The sequence below is a fragment of the Pinus tabuliformis genome, chromosome X (genome assembly GCF_031772625.1).
Source record: "Pinus tabuliformis cultivar Carrire ecotype Pingquan chromosome X, CPIR1, whole genome shotgun sequence".
NCBI lineage: Eukaryota > Viridiplantae > Streptophyta > Pinopsida > Pinales > Pinaceae > Pinus > Pinus tabuliformis.
This window is the reverse complement of record NC_142308.1, coordinates 115150908-115163149: the sequence shown is the minus strand read 5'-3', so window position 1 is coordinate 115163149 and position 12242 is coordinate 115150908.

Sequence of the window (12242 nt, the reverse complement as noted above, 5' to 3'; positions counted from 1 at the left end):
AATGGGAAACTTATCTTTAATAGTGAGCTTGTTGAGCTCCCTATAATCCGGACACATGCACCATGATCCATCCTTCTTGTGCACCAATACTACTAGAGCAGAGAAAGAACTTTGACTAGGTTGAATTATACTAGCCTCTAGCATTTCTACAACCATACGTTCAATTTCACTCTTTTGGGCATAGGGATATCTGTACAGCCTGATGTTTGGAGGAACACTTCCTGGAACGGGATGAATAGCATGATCATGATCACAAATAGGTGGGAGACCTTTGGAAGTCTCAAATACCTTGGAATGATTGTCCAAGACTTTTTGGAGATCTGGAGAAATAGATGATTTCGATGTGGAAACATCTAGCGAACATAATTGTGTAATTACACCTCTTTGTTCCTTTTTTAGAAGCTTTGTCATACTGTTAGAGCTGATTATCTTTCCCGGTTTCCCTGCAATACCCCTTAATTCAACTTCATTTCCTTCTGCAGAAAATTTCATGAAAAGTTCTTGAAAATTAAAAGCTATTGTACCCAAGGATTGTAGCCATTGGACTCCTAGTACAACATCAGCACCTCCCATTGGAATGGAAAGCATTGGGCTAGTCAATACATATTCTCCAATGGATAGTTTGATATTATGGCACTTTATAGAGCAATTTATTGTTCCTCCATTTGCAACCATCACTTGACACTCTGGTGCTGGATAAAGGAAGCAATTCAATTCTTTTGCTACCTTACAATGAATAAAATTGTGGGTACTTCCTGAATCAATCAACACTATTACCTTTTTCTTCTTTATTTTTCCTTCTATCTTGATGGTTTGAGGAGTGGTAATTCACGCCAATGCATTACAAGATATGGTCGGATTCATTTCTTCTTTATCTAGGCTTTGTTCCTAGAGTATATCCTTTTCTTTTGACCTTTCTTGCTCCTTTTCTTCTTCCTCTTCACAATCTATGTAGAATAATTTCTTCTTAGCACACTTATGACCTTTAGTGTATTTTCTATCACAACTGTAACAAAGCCCTTTTGCTTTTTTTTCTTCCAATTGTTGTGGTGTCAACCTTATAAGTTTTGGAAGACTAGGGGCAACAAAACTTCCATCTTTATAGTTGTGAGTGGTATGCTTCCTGGTTGCCATAATTTTGTTTTCCATTTTTCTTGCTAACCTGAATGCCTTCTCTAATGAAACAGGTTCCCAAAGGCGAACATCATGTTGGATATTATCCTTTAAAGTCCCTATGAACACATCAATCCTATGCTCCTCTGGAATATTTTTTACCCTTATGTTCAATTTTTTGAACTCTTCAATGTGCTCCATTACTGAACCCTTTTGTTTGAGACTTATCAATTGGCTAAAAAAAGTGTTGCTTTTTGTATCCTCATAATGTGCCGTCAATTCTTCCGTAAAAATTGCCCAAGTGATAATTTGTTTATGAGAGCAATGATGAGCCCCAAATTTGGTAACATTTTGGGCTCATTTGGCCCACTTACCCTTGCTCAACCCTTCATTTTTCATAACTTATGCATCATTTTTTAGTATATTCATGTTATTTGTGCGAAGGAGGGCAGTCATTATTCCTAGGTGGCTAACACATGTTTATTTCAGGTTTTTTGACATTTAATGGAGCAAAACCACGCAGATGAGGGCTAGGAGACAGCCAAGATGGGATTGAGGTTTTGTAGGAAGGTTGTCCACAGCATTGAATGGCCTTCCTCGTGATCTCCACCCCAACTCCGAGCTCCAACAGCCACCACCACCGAGCTAGAAGGCAGCCAAATGGATTGTGAGGAAACAACAGATTACTCTTAGTTTGGACAGCCAAACCCCACTAATTTAGGAGGCCAGCTTGGCCCTTGTAATGTATAAATGATGAGGCTGTAGCCTTCGATGGGGACTTTTGAAACTTTGTTGCATATTCTGGATTTCGAGCTGATAGCTCTGTTTTGCTCTTTGTAAGCCATTTTTGGCATGTTATTTGACTTATGACTATTATCTTTTAATGGAAAGCAAGCAGATTTGAGTTCAGTTCTGAGTTCTTAGAGGAGCCATAGCTCTCGGGGTTGGGCCCAACCTGAGAGAAATAGGCCTCCTTTCTTTGTATTGTTACTTTTCTTTCAGCATTGTATTTCTTTTCCTTTACATGCATTTGGAAACACAGTTTGCTGAGTTGAATTTCTTGATGTGGTTAAGTAGGTTAGTTTTATGAACAAGGTTGCTTTCAGTAGTTTAGATTAGAGTAATGAGATTAGAGTTAATCGGAGCTCCAAAAAGGGTTGACTGCACACTCACTTCCACCTCTGTTTAGAGACTGGGATTGCAGACCGTGCCACCCACCAAAAACACTGTTTTATACGTTCATGCAAGCTTTGATGCAATGTTCTTGTTTGTAGCAGCACCCATGCATTCAGATCTTGTGGAATGAATCTTTGTTTCAGTATCATGCAAGAGTTTCCTTACCAAATCACGTTGTTGTTCTATGGTTTTATAAAAACAATTAGAATAGGTTGATGAAATCTCGGTTTTGTGCAAGAAACGGATGATTTGTTTCATTTACACTATGCAGCACTACTCCCTCACTCCCCTATCCTTCTAAGCCATGCCTAGGCCATCCACTCATCCCTCAGTTAGACCACTTACCTCCTAACTCCTCTATCACCCGCGTGATTCTACCTTTTCGGCCTTCCATTTCCTCTAACCTCCTCTAGACCAACCAGCTTTTCACACCCTCTCTTCATCTCATCTCTCTGTCCATAAGCCATCACAAGCTCCCCTCCTACCTCCCTGTCCATCCATATAGCCTCTTCCACTCATTCATCACCCAAAAATCCTATTGCAGAACATCCTGTAGGAATTAGTGAACTTCCTGTAGAAATTCTGAACATCCTGTAGAACCCCTGCAGACTTCCTGTAGAAGCTTGTAAACACGGTTGCCAAGCATCTGAACTTTATGAACTTCTCTTAAAGGATGCTAGGGATCCCTTAGACCCTCTCTAAGCCTTCCTGACCTCTTCCAAGCATTTCCCTCCTTGATCTATCCCTGCACAGTCTAGACCCAGTTAGAAGCACACACATAATAATTCCAACAACCTGAACAAAAATACAAAAATATGCTTTCTTTAGATCAAAGTAGTCTAGACACATGCATCTCACCTTCCTAGAAGTAATGGCACCTCTTTCAGTAGTTTGCATCCCCACCTTTGCATCAGTAGGACTAGCTGGTAGAATTAGGGTTTGCTAGGGTTTTCATTTCTTGTTGGCTTTCAGTTCCTTCCTACAGTAGGTTAATTTCCTTTGAGATAGCTTTCATTCATCGGTTAAAAAGCTTCTTCTGAGAACTCATAGAAGTTGGCTTGAGCCCTAGCAGACTTGTGCCGGCTGACCAAGTGACAGCTACGACAAGAGCTAGTACTTGTGCATACAGCACCGTCGCTTCCAAGTTTGTTACGAACTACCGGGTTGATAAAGATAGAGAAGGAAGCTCCAGGAGTTGTAGCATTATTGCTACAATACTGGAGCCCACCATCTTTTTGGCGCCGTTGTCGGGGAGGCGTCAGAGTATTAGTAATTGTTGCTTTTCTTCTATTTTCCTACTCTCACCTTCTGCCAAGTAGTTTATTTCATTTCCTTTCTGCAAAAGTAGCATAGACATTTCCTGCTTTCATAGATTAACATTTCAATTCAGCAATTTCATTTTTGCAAGCGTAGATTAGCATGTCAATTCTGCAAGCGTAGACTAGCATTTCCATTCCTGCAATTTCATTTGAGCAAAGTAGATTAGTTCTTTCCTGCTTTCATTTCAATTCTGCATTTTCATTTCAGCAAGATAGTTAGTTGTAGATCAATCTGTTTCAGTTTTTGCAGGTACCAGAGAAAAAACAAAAGCAATCAAAAGTCTTTCCATTTCATGCCTCGTAGGAATCGAGATAAAACAGGCAAATTCTTACCCAACACCCCCACTACATCACTGAGTCACCCTTCTCTCTTCTTCGGTGACAGTGATCCAGAAGAACCTATAGGTGAACCTCCTGAGATATACGAAGATCCTATAGCAGAAGAAGAGTTAGAGACCATTCCATCTGAAGCTATGGCTGACAATAGAGGAGAAGATGAGAGAATAGAAGGTGCCTTCCCCATCCGAGAGACCAATGGAGACATGAAAATGAAGAACATTAGCCCCTCCGCTTTACCTCACTTCCATGGACTGACTACTGAAGATCCTGATACCTTCCTGTTTGAGTTTTCTGTCCTTTGTCGAACCTATGACTATACTGAAGATGAACAGAAGCTGAAACTCTTCCCCTCAACCCTTAAGGATGCTGCATTACGCTGGTTCATGGGCTTACCTGGGAACAGTATCACCACTTGAGCTCAGATGCAGCAAGCTTTCAATACCAAGTACCGGGACTACTGTAGGTCCAAGGAAACCAAGGGAGAAATCTTTCGGATGACCATGGGAAATGATGAGTCCTTAGAGGATTATGAGGAAAGGTTCCAACTTAGCTATAAACGGGCCAGATGCACACTTGACCCTGAATCCCTCAAGTTGGTCCTGCTCCGAGGAGTCCCTGAATACCTCTTAGATACCCTTCACATGTTAGCTGGAGGAGATATTTACCAACTGCCTTATGAGGACATAAAGACTATGTTTAGAAACCACTCTAGGGCAGCCCAGAAACGAGGTAGAGGAAACCTCCTCTCAGCTAGTATTCCTTTCTCCAAACATGAGTTTGCAAATCAATTAGAGGATCTCAAAAGTGAGGTGAGACAGACCATTGCCATGCAACTTGATACATTCAGGATCCAGCAGAAGAAGGAAGAAGTTGAGAGGGCCTTGGCTATCTTCTGCCCTAGGTGTACAAGGAAACACCCTAAGAACGAATGCCCATTACATTCGGTTGAAGTATGTTTTGTTTGTGAGGAGGACCATCCCACAAACCAATGTCCAACCTTACCTGGGCTTAAAGCCATGTATCAAGGGACAGAAGCCCCCACCGAACCTCTCTATTTCCTCAACCAAAGGAGGCCACAAGGACCTAGACCTTAGCAGCAGGGGATGAAAGGGGCACCCCAAGCTTATTACAGCCCCAACCAATCTACTCCTATGCCTTCCTGGGGTCCCCCTGCTCATCCTTCCTGGTCTATGCCTCCTCCATGTTCTTACCCACCTCAGTACCATACTCAACCCACTACTCATTCGTATCACTCACATGCCCAGCCACAGCCTCAGTGGAATGCACCTCAATCGGGGTGGAGGCCCCAGTACAACACTCCTCCCGCCATTTTGCCTCCACCACCAGTTCAACCACAACCATTACCTCATGCTCCTCCAAGGAAACCTCAAATGCCTGCTCAACCAAACTCGAACCCCAACAACAGACAGGCCCAGCAGGTATATACTGGGGAAACATCTTGCCATACCTATGCTGTGGAGATCCAGGAGATCAATCTGCGATCTGGAAAGACTCTTCCGGATTGCCAACCTCCTCCCCCAGAGGACGAGGAAGATAAAAAGGAAAGTGAACCAAAAGATATTCCACCCTTTCCTGAGAGACTAACAGCCACCACACAACCCAACCCAGAGGAGGATGAGCTTCTGGGAGAGCTCAAGCAGTTGTGTGTGAAAATAGCACTTCTCCAAGCCATCAAAGATGTACCAATATACAACAAACTGGTTAAGGAAAAGTGTTTCAGACACCCAGGCAGGCGAAAGAGGGATGCTTCAACCATCAATGTCATAGGACAACTGTCTGACCTTATGTAGGGACAAGTCATCTGCCCAAAGTATCTAGATCCTGGGAGTCCTGTAGTAGATGTCCACATCAATGGCACCATCATACCTCACACCTTGATTGATCTGGGGGCTGCCATTAATGTGATGACTAGAGATACCATGCTCAAACTCAACCTTCAGGGTTCCTTGAGGAAGACCTCGACAATCCTACAACTAGCAGATCGCTCCACCGTGACTCCCGAAGGGATTGTGGAGGATGTCTTGGTCTCTGTTGACTCTTGGGAATACCCTGCAGATTTCTTGGTTCTGCAACCAAAGGCAAAGCTCACTGGATATCCTCTTATTTTGGGAAGGCCTTGGTTAGCCACTGCAGATGCTTACATAAGTTGCTGTGCAGGAAACATGACCATCAAAAATGGTCCTATGTCCAAGCAGCTAGTCCTATACCCTCCTGCCCAACCCTCATTAGAGCATGACTTACCACTTTGGTTGGAGGAAGGAGAATAGGACGAGGTGTACTCAGCACCTTTGTGCACCCTAGACACCACTAGGGGAGACCCCCCAACCGAGGACGATTTGATTGAGACCTTGATCCAGAATCCACCTCCCAGTGCACTGTCCTTAGAAAAATTGGTGGAGGATGCCCAAGCCAGCACCTTAGTGGACCTTTGTGCAACCAACCCTGTCACTCCCAGAGCCAAAAATTTGGAGTTCGGCCCTGAGAGAACGTTAAAGATCAGCTCCTCCCTATCTCCTTCCCAGGAAAAGGAGCTGTGTAGTCTGTTGGCCAGTCATCTAGATGCTTTTGCTTGGAACTATAAGGAGATGAAAGGAGTCCATCCTTCGGTCTGTACCCATCACATCTACATCAAAGAGGATTGTAAACCGGTTAGGCAACCCCAGAGGAGGATGAATCCAGCCCTTAAGGACATTGTCAAGGAAGACTTGCAAAAACTGTTGGATGCCGGATTCATTTACCCCATCTCAGATAGCGAATGGATGTCCCCTCTGGTGTTGGTTCCCAAGAAAAATGGGAAGTGGAGAATCTATGTGGACTACCGAGAACTAAACAAAGCTACCAAGAAAGACCATTTTCCTCTACCTTTCATAGATGAAGTGTTGGATGGACTGGCAGGAAAGAAGTTTTTCTCTTTCCTAGATGGGTTTAGCGGGTACAACCAAATCCAAATCAGCCCGGAAGACCAAGATAAGACCACCTTCACTTGTCCTTGGGGTACCTTTGCCTACCAAGTTCTTCCCTTTGGGCTATGCAATGCTCCTGCTACCTTCCAGAGAGCCGTCTTGAGCATCTTTTCTGAGCTGGTCCATGATGCGGTGGAAATCTATATGGATGACTTCACTCCTTATGGGTCCAACTTCCAGGAAGCATTGTCCAATCTGGGAAAAGTCCTAACCAAATGCATCGAGATGAACCTGTCCCTTAGTCCTGAAAAATGTGAATTCTTGATGACGGAAGGGACCGTGCTAGGCCATACCATTTCTTGCCAAGGGTTACAGGTGGATCCTAACAAAATTGCTCTCATCAAGAAGGTTCCACCTCCTCAAAAGGTAAGGGATGTTTGGAGTTTCTTAGGATTAGCAGGGTATTACAGGAGATTCATTAAAGACTTCAGCAAGCTAGCCTCGCCATTGTTTGGCTTGTTGGCAAAAGATGTGGAGTTTAAATGGACTGACGATTGTCAGAGGGCTCTGAATGAATTAAAGGACAAGTTGGTGTCTGCCCCAATCTTGAGAGGTCCAAACTGGGCCCTACCTTTCCACATCCACACTGATGCCTCGAACAAAGCCATAGGGGCAGCCTTAGGACAAGTTGAACAAAAACTTCCGTATGCCATTTACTTTGTTAGCAAAAACTTATCCAAAGCAGAACTAAATTACACTGTAACTGAGAAAGAATTCTTGGCTGTGGTCCATGCGCTGAACAAGTTCCGGCATTATATCACTGGCTATCAAACATTTGTACATACTGATCATGCTGCAATTAGATATTTAATGAATAAACCAGATGTGAATGCTCGTATTATTAGATGGTTACTTTTGTTGCAGCAGTTTGATTTGACTATCGTTGACAAACCAGGTAAAGAAAATGTTGTTGCTGACTTTTTATCTAGATTGGATTTATCTGCAGATGAGGATGGAACAGTGGATGACCAGATGCCCGATGAGCATCTGTTTGCTATTTCAGTACTCTCTCCATGGTTTGCTGATATAGCAAACTACCTTGTTTCAGCACAGTTCCCTCCGCACCTATCCTCAAGAGAGAAGAGCAGAATCATCAGAAAAAGTGCGTCATTCACTTGGATCGGGGACAACCTGTTTAAGCTTGGCCCCGATCAGATCTTAAGGCGTTGTGTAAGGGAGGAGGAAGTCTTTGATATCCTCCTCACCTGTCATGATGGGCCTTGTGGAGGACATTTTGTAGCAAAGAGGACTGCCTTCAAAATCCTGCAGGCAGGCTACTATTGGCCCACACTTCATAAAGATGTCAGAAGGTACATCAGCCAATGTGACCGATGCCAAAGAATGGGGAAACCGACTCAAAGGGATGAGATGCCTCTCCAACCTCAAGTGACTCTTGAGCCATTTGAGAAGTGGGGTATGGACTTTGTGGGTCCAATCAACCCTCCTTTGAGGCAAAGATCTTACATCATTGTGTGCACCGACTACCTGACAAAGTGGGCAGAAACGAAGGCAATCAAAGCAGCAACAGAAGAAAAGGTGACTGAGTTCTTAAGAGAAAACATCTTCTACAAATTTGGCCTCCCAAGAGAGCTAGTCACCGATCAAGGAAGCCAGTTCACATCCAATTTAGTTGAAGACCTACTAGCTCATCACAAAATCAAGCATAGGACTTCCACCCCCTATCATCCTCAGGCAAATGGGCAAGTGGAAGTCACCAACAGAGCATTGGAAGGGATTTTGACTAAGGTGGTGAGCAGCAGTAGGAAAGATTGGGCAGATCGCCTGGTTGAGGCCACATGGGCTTACAAAACCACTTGGAAGACCACAACCGGCTTCACACCTTATGAGCTGGTCTATGGGAAGAGAGCTTTGTTGTCCATTGAATTTGAATACAACACTTTGAGGTTGGCAACTCAGCTGGACCTAGATCTCAGCCATGCCCAACAAGAAAGGTTATTGCAGCTGAATGGATTGGACGAGCACCGAATGCAGGCCCTCCTTCACTCAGAAGTGGTTCAACTTCAGAGAAAGGTGTGGCATGACCAACACCTCAATGACAAGCAGTTTCAGCCAGGAGATTGGGCGCTGTTGTATGATTCCAGGCATAAAGATTTCAAGGGGAAGCTGAGAACCAGATGGCTGGGACCATATGCAGTGGAAAAATGTCATGACAATGGATCTGTTCTTATTCGGACCATTGATGAGGAGGCCATCCCCATGCTTGTCAATGGGCATTGACTGAAGATCTACAGGAAACCTCTCTCAAGACAAGAGTTCATCAAAACTGTGGAGAAATCAGTGTTGGTCATAGAGAAGGGTTCTGCCTCTGTTTTGGGCATACCCTGAAAAGAAAAAAAAAAAAATAAATAAATAAATAAAGATCCTTGGGTGAAAACCTTTCTGAGGCTCCCAAAGCAGATGGTAGGGGTGAAAACCTCATTGAGGCGCCCCTGTTGTCTTTCAAAAAAAAAAAAAAAAAAAGGGATTTGAAAAATATCCTTGAGTGAAAACCTCTCTGAGACGCTTAAGGCAGATGGCAAGGGTGAAAACCTCATTGAGGCGCCCCTGCTGTCTTTCAAAAAAAAAAAAAAAAGAAAAAAAAACAATAAGCAAAAAAGACAGGGACAGCAAGTTTACAATGTCGCAATGCATGCAGGTTGCAGGTATTCTATGAAGGAGAGGACGTCTCTCAACTCAAAGTCAAGGGCCTTATCATGTTACCAGGAGACCTCACCAGCACCTCCTCCAAAAACACTCATCTTCTCCAAGGTATGGGCACGATTTCATCACAGCTTAGTCTTCTACAGGAAGCTGCAGACTTTCTACAGGAAGTTCTGTATTTCTACAGGAAACTTCCTGTAGAAGTTCTGGACGGCCCAGAATTCATTGTGTGGGGAGATCTAACGACCAAGGTTCGACATGGAGGCATGCAAGCTACTATTTCCTCCATCACACACTGCTGTCACCTCCTTCTACCACCCCAGTTGACATGCAATAAAAGTACCTGCACAATCAAAACAGATCATTGATTTATCAAGAGGAAGCAATTCTTAAATGGAAAAAAGATGCTGAGATGCCACGCAATACCCATCACAGCTATCCAAGGGCCCTGTGAGCATGATCGTGATGCCACTGTCTTCATCGTTCAGCATGCACCCGAGGAGGAAAAACTGCTACAGGACATCCTGCAGGAGTCCCGTAGCAGTTAAGCCAACTAGAGTGTACACCATTCAATTGCCTACAACATGCAATAATAACGCGGGCACATGCAGCCGAGTCACAAGCTTCATCATCAGTAGCCTGCAAAGAGGAACCTCCGGGCCTGTGCAATCAAGCAGCAGCAAGCAAATCTAGTCATCGTCGTCCTGAAGCCTGAAAAATCATGTCGCGGCCGCACAGGTAAGTGCCTCGCCCTTTCTTTCGTCGAATTACATGAATATTACTTTGAAATGTTTGCAAGTATGAAGTGAATGGGTTGAGTGGTCGTATGGCCATTCGACTGGCCATGTCGACCAGTCAGATGGTCTAGTCGAATGTGTAAAAGGTGGTCGTGGCAAAAAGAACGGGTAGTGGACACATGAGAGCCATCCGGTCGGGGAGAAGCGCGTTTTAACATAAATGACGGCGGCGGATCTGCGGGGAATGATGCGGCAGTCAGGGAACTTGCAGTAGAATGATTAAGTGACGTCGTCCAACGGTCCGGCAGGGACAGCTCACCCCCGCGCCACGGATTCCGCCGGATTCAAATCTATCGGCTAGATTGCCACCCCACGCATTTATCATCAGCCGTTTAGAAGTTGAGTGAGCATCCGGATTCCTCTGAAGCTCGAAACTCCAAGTCTTCGGCCGTTCGAACGTCTGATAGCAGCACAGAGAGCGCAGAACAACTGCAGTGTTCTCCAGAACCCGTGCGCTGTTTCTACAGGAAAGCTGCTTCTACAGGAAGCTCACTGCCACGGGAAAATTGGGCTCTTCACGTCAAAGGTGGCGAACTAAAAAGGTAAGCCTGAACCTTGCCTCCCATGAAATTGGTTTCGAGGGTGGCGGAGTCGACGTTCTACAGTCTGCTCATAAAAGAATTGCAAGTATTGTCTGCCGTTTGCATGAATTGTCGTCGAGGTGTATGTAAAGTCTCCTACAGGATATAATTTGTAATTAAGCTCTGTTAAAGCTCATCTGGAGATAGTCCTCGTGAATTGTATGCGTGGCAGAGGTGTAATTCTACTCTCTGTCCCGAAAGGCTAGTTTTTTGCATCCGCCACCTCCAGCCAACGTAGCAGTCTTCCATCATGCCGGGTGGGTTCATCAGAAAGGAACCAACCGACTCCAGGAAACTAAGAGAAAACCCTGAGGTGGTGGAGCTGTTCACTCGCGCTCAATGGATGTCGTTCTATGACAAGTTGCAAGGGTATGATGATGAGGTGGCAGAGGAGTTCTTGCAGGCTCTGAAGCCAAAATCAAAGACATTAGCCACCGTCAATTTCAGGGGTTTGAGTCTCAGACTCACCCCACAGTTCATCAGCCGAGTTACCGAGCTCCCAATGGGGGTACCATGGGACAAAGAAGAGAGGAAATTAGGCCAAAAGGCTAAGAAGGAATTCTTTCCACCAGAGGAGCAGTTCTCAGAAGATAAGAACGGGGTTCACAGGACGAGCTTACTGCCACTTTGGAGCGAAGTCAGCCTCCAAATTATGAAATACATCACCTGCGAAGGTCGGTTTAGCATTGTGTATGGGTACCATTTTCGGTTACTCACAGAATTAAGGCATCAGATGGACCTACCTGCAGAGAACAAATTAAGCATTCCCTACTTCCTACTGCAGTCTATGACTGAATGTGCCACCAAGTTGAGGGAAGGCACACCAGACTAGGTAGCTCATCACGGGCTCATTAAGCTCCTCGTGGAGGATGCACTCCACACATACAAGGTCCCTCTCTCATGGGAAGCCTTCCGCAATCTGACCAAGGATGGCAAAATAAAAATGTTGACTGAAGAGCTTGGTTCCTCCAGCAGCGAGGAGAAGGAGTCAGTACCCGCAGGGAAGAAAGAAAAAGGCCAGAGACCCACGGCCAAAGCACCAAAGACAGAGCAAAAGGAGAAACAAGAGAAAAAGGGTGCCAAAGAGAAAGAGGACACACCCATATTAACGCCCAGAGAGAAGAGGTTACAAAGCAGGGTGGACAAGACTGCGCAGGTCCACTTCAGCAAAGGCACCTCGACAGCAGCCTCGACCAAGTCAAAAAGTAAAACACCCTCAGTCAAGCAAACTAAAGCGGTGCCACCAGTTTCTACAGGAAAACCAAAACCGGC